The sequence below is a fragment of the Culicoides brevitarsis genome, chromosome 1, assembly GCF_036172545.1.
Source record: "Culicoides brevitarsis isolate CSIRO-B50_1 chromosome 1, AGI_CSIRO_Cbre_v1, whole genome shotgun sequence".
In the NCBI taxonomy this organism is placed as follows: domain Eukaryota; kingdom Metazoa; phylum Arthropoda; class Insecta; order Diptera; family Ceratopogonidae; genus Culicoides; species Culicoides brevitarsis.
Genome location: NC_087085.1, coordinates 3,794,743 through 3,800,642, shown reverse-complemented (window position 1 = coordinate 3,800,642; position 5,900 = coordinate 3,794,743).

Here is a 5,900-nt window from a genome sequence, read left to right as displayed (position 1 = left end):
TGGTTCGCATAATTTTTATATCCAAAGATAAAGCGTTGCCTTTTTTGTTTTTTTTTCCTTCAAGAAATCATTAAAATTCTGATCTTTTAGTTTTAAGGCGTTGCTTTAATTTTTTCTATTTTAAGCTTTTAAGAGAAATAAAATGATCTTTTGTGATCAATAATTTTTTTTCTTAAATTTAAATCGTTGCTTTAAAATTTTATTTCATTTTTTTTTTTTTTTTGATTGAAATTTGTTCATATCTTAATTTTAAAGCGTTGCCTTAAATATTTTTAAAATTATATATTTAGTTCAAATTCAAGCAAAATCAAATGATAAAAAAAATTTCTTGTAATTTTCTCCTCTATAACTTTGCTCTATAACAATTTTCCGTATCACATAACATTCAAATGTGAAATAAAAAAATGAATTATGATACAATATGTAGACACACGGAAATTAACTGCTGTTGCAAAAAGTATCAAAGACAACGCAAATAATTCAAAAATTAAGTTCATATCGTTAACATAATTATAACACGGCATAACTTTAATCACAGCACTTTTGCATTGTGACTCACACTCGGCAACACACATTATAACGTGCCGCCGTTCGCCGCGCCATGTCACGTACACAAAATATCCAGCTGAAACGCAGTTAGGTAGGTGTATGCTTGTTCAACAACATTTTAATTGATATCATAATTTTTTTGAATTGATTTGTATTAATGTCTGTTTTATTTAAAATAAATTTCTTGATTTAAAAAAAAAAATCAAATTTTCGTGATTTACATTGATTAAAAAAGCCACACATTGCTAAAAGTTACGAAATTTTGTCCTGAATTTGATTTTGAAAGAAAATTTCAAGTCTCCCACAAAGAAGAGAAAGACAAATCCGGAAACAAATTTGTCTCACATTGTCGAACAAAGAGCATAAAATATGAAAACGACGACATTTATCTATTAAAATGCCTACCCACACTCGACATTTCTACCGTGTTATGATAAATGTCCGTTAGAGTCAATGAAAGTCACAGAACATTCTTGGGCCCCGTAACATGATACGTCCTCAATCTAGGTGGTAATTTTAATAATAAATAATAACAAACGAACAAACAGCATCGAGATATGAATGAAAAAAATTCACGGTTATTTATTTATTTTTCTTCTAAAATGATTAGCATAACAATTGTGCGTTTGAAACACACGAATATCAGTCATATCTCGCGATAGATACGCAACAATAGAAGCAATTTGCTGCTGTAGCTTGTTTCTATTTGTTAAAAAGTGTTTTTTCCTATCTTCGGTCAAGAAAGGTATCAGTTTTCTTCTATTTATTTGTTTGTTTTTTTTTTGTTATTATTTCACAGATTAAATTACATCCACAGATTTGTACATTTTTGTGTCGAGTTGATTAATAGACATGAACTGTTTTGTATTAAAAATTACGAAGAATTTTATTTAAACATATTTTGAACAAAAAAAAATTTTTTAAATTTAAATTTGCTTCATTTTTAGTTAAAAACTGTAATTTAAGGCAAAGCCTTTTTTTATTAATTTAATTTCAAATATAAAATTTTTAAATATTTTAAATAAAATTTAATTAAAATAATAAATTAAAAGATCTTTAAAATAATTTTTATTTAATTAAATTTAAAAAAATAATTTTTAATTTATTTAAAAAATAATGAATATAAATTTTAAAGCGTTGCCTTAAAATATTTTCTATAATTAGAAAACGATCTTTAAATGTTTTATTATTTGAAAAGCGTTGCTTTAAAAATTTTTCTATGAGTCTAAAACTATACAAAATCTTTGAACATCAAAATTTTCTTCTATTTTTGATTTAAAGCGTCGCCTTATTTATATAAATAATTTTATTTTAACTACTTTTTAAACTTTAATACATCGTATTTGTCATCACAGGTCGTCCTTCACTCACGCCATATCCGCCTGTATTATACCCATTAACAGCCATCTGATTGCATCTACCTTCCCGCAAGATCCGCAATGTGGTTCGAACGCCATAGGCAGTATTTGCAGCGCACCGAAATTGACACGGGTTTGGATATGTTCGACCATCTGAAGCACAAACAGGCTCGTAAATTTGTGGGCAGGAGCAAATTCGGCTCTGCATCATTTGAGGACGACCCTCAATTGACGAGCAAACAATGAAAAAAGTTAAAATTGTGAAAAGAGAAAAATTTCTCATGACTGAATGGCGTTTGAAAGGTAACTGAATTGCAATGACAAAAAGACATTAAATTTATATCAAAACTTTTTTTTGCTCTTCCGAATGTGATGTAACTTTTTAATGAGTATTACAGCTGATTCTGCATTGATTTGATAATTTCGAAGATAATTTTTTGCTTAATTTCAGTAATTAAGGGGATTTTTTATTGCTTCTACAGAGGAAATTTTCCAGAATAGAACTTGTAACTGATGTAACTGATAAAGAAATCTTTGCGTGACAATCTTGACGTTTTCTTTTATTTAATGTGATTTTATGACTAAACGGTGCAATTTTTTTTATAGAAAATGAAATTTTATGGAAATTTTTGTTTTGAGTCATAAAAAAAAATTATACAATTTAAATACTTGAATAAAAATTATTTTAAATTAAAAAAAAAATTATTTGAGATTTTTTAAAATAAAATAAAAATTATTTTAATATTAAAAAAAAATTTTATTTTTTAAATTTAAATTTTTTTAATTTAATTTTAAAAATTTTTTAAAAATTTTAAAAAATTTCAATTTTTTTTTAAATAATTTTTTTTAAATTAAAAAAAATTTTTTTTCATATTTTTTTAATAATTTTTTAAAAAAATTTTTTTTCTCGTAAAATTAGAATTTTTACGTCATATAATCGACCTTCAACTTTAAAAAAATTCTAACGGAAGATTTTCTAACACTTTTTGCCAAGACGAAAAAAACGACTGTAAATTAGTTCATCATCATCTCAAAAAATGTTTTCCCATCGTTCGATCTAAAATGGCAATAAAAAGTTATCTCATTTTATTATTTTTATATAAAAATTGACAACAACGTCGAACATCAAAACAACAAGAGCAAGAGCAACAACAAAACGAAAAGAAAGGCAAATAAATATAAAAATAAAAACATAATAATAATATTCTGGTTCGTATCGCAATTTAAAAACATAAACAGGCACAAACAAACAAAAAGCATAAAACAACAAATCGATCGCTTTATCATACCAGAATCAAACATAATCAATTCAATAATGCAAATGTAACATTCCTGTGTGTGGAGTTGTATTGTTTTATGGTTATTTTATGCAGGGCTGTTCCATTTCATCCATTTTCTTAAGAATTTAAAAAAAAAATAAATAAAAATATTTTAAAATATTTTAAAAATTAAAAATAAATTTTTTAAAATTTTTCAAATTTATTTTTAATTTAATTTTTTAAATTGAATTTTTAAAAATTTAATTTAATAAAAATTTTAAATAATTTAATAAAATAAAAATTTTAAAATAATTTTTTTTAAAAATTTTTTTTTTTTTAAAAATTTTTTTTTTAAAAAAATTAAAATTTAAAATTTATTTTTTAAAAAAATTTTTTTTATATTCTAATTTTTTTTATTTAATTTTTTTAAATAAATTTTTAAAAAATATTTTTTTTTAATTTTTTTTTTTTTATTTAATTAAAGTTTTAATTAATTTTTAAAAAATATTTTTATTTAAAAAATTATTTTTTTTTTAATTAATTTTATTTTTTTATTAAAAAAAAATTTTATTTAATTTTTTTTTAATTTAAAAATAATTTTTTTAAAATATTTTTTTTTTTATAATTTTTTTTTTATTAATTTAAAAATAAAAATAAAAAATATTTTAAACGTTCGACGCCTCCTTGATTAGAACCCCCTTAACTGCATGCAAATCGTCGACGAAGAGAGGTTATGTACTCGATTTTTTCTCTCTTCATCTCCGTTGCATTATTATTATTATTGTTAAAATTATTTCACTCAATAAATGTCATTCGTACAACACCATTATTGCCGTAAATATATGACTCCACGGCAAAAGTTTTGCCATTACACATTTTATTTTTATTATTAAACCTGAATATTATAATGCAAAAATGTATAAATCTATATAAAAAATGGCAACTAAGGCAGCATTCGCAACAAAGTGAAGTGCTGAGTGAAATAAAATTTAATAAAAAAAAAATTCTCTCTGCGCTAACAACTATCAACAGAATCATAAAAACGGAAATTTTATATCAACATTAAATTAATTTATTTAAACAATTAACGACAGTAGGTAGGTCGCTACAAGCATGTAAATTTTTTTCGTTTTCTTTTTTTTTCGTTCTTTTTTATTGATATTTATAAATTTTATTTTATTTTAAATAATGAAATAGATTTATAATAATGTAAATAAATATATTTTTTTCTTGTTCTTTTTTTGTCAAAAGCTCCGAAGAAATATTTTTATATTTGGAATGACAAACAAAAAAAATGTTTATACAATAAATTAATGTATTGAAATTTTTTATTATTTTTTTCTTGAGTTAAATTACACACATACTTTATTATAAAGACGGTCGTAAATTTTCTGTGTGAAAATCAAGATATAATTAAAAATACATCATTAGTTCAGTCATCAAAGATTATTGCTTAATTTTTTTCTTGTATTAACTTTGCTATAAAAATGTTTAAAATGTTACCTGATGTTGCAATTTTATGCACATGTCGCGTAATATCGGTAGTTTTGTCATTCCTTTAAAGTATAAAGTGAGAGGAAGGACGTTTTTTATCTAGATCATGAGATATTTTGATGGAAAGTTACGTGACTTGGTATAAATATTGCACATCAGTTTGAATATTTAAAAAATTTTATTCAAGAAAAAATAAAATAAAAAAAATTAAATTAAAAAAATAAAAAAAAATAAAATAAAATAAAAATTATTAAAAAATAATTAAAAAATTATAAAAAAAATAAAAAAATAAATAAAATTAAAAAAAAATTTCAATTAATTAAATATTTTTCTAAAGGCAAATAAATAATAAAAATTTTTCAAAAATAAAAAAAATTTATTAAATAATAAAAAAAATAAAAATAAAATAAAAAAAAAATTAAATTAAATTTTAATTAAAAAAAATAATAAGCAAAATATCAAAAGCAATTAAAAATTTAAAAAAAAAATAATTTCTTTTAATTATTTATTTTTTTTAAATATTATTTTAAAAATTTTTTAAATATTTATTTATTTTAATAATTTTTTTTTAAAATTTTTTTAAATTTTAATTTTTTAAGTTATTATTATACTAATAAAAAAATTTAATTATTAAAAAATTATTAAAATTTATAATTTTAATCAAAAAATTTTTTAATTTAATTAAATTTTACATTTTCTTGTTAAAATTTTAATAATTTTTTTTATAAAAAATTGAATGAAAAAAAATTATAAAATTAATTTTTTAAATTTTAAAAAATAAAAAAATAATAAAAAATAATTAATAAAATTAATTTTCTTGAAAAAATATGTCAAAATATGAATTTTCCTGAATTTCTTTAAAAAAATATCATAAAAAATAATTTTTTATAAGAATATATAAAATAAATCCATTGAAAGAACAATAAACTTCATTTCCTTACCTTAAATCTGAGTCACCCTCCGCGTTGCAGAAAACTTTTTAATGTTTAAAAATTTGACACACTCTCGGAATGCGTGGTAAATTTGTAACAAACAAAAAATTATTAATCATAATCATAATAAAGATAATTTATTGTTGTAAAAAAATAACATTAAAAATGTAAAAAAAATTGCAAAATTAACATATAATATTAAATTTGTTATTATTTATCTTTTTACTACAGCGAAACATAAGCAAAGCCTTTATATTGCCTTTTTACATGACACGCTAACAAAACAAAAGAACGTTGCAACATGGCAA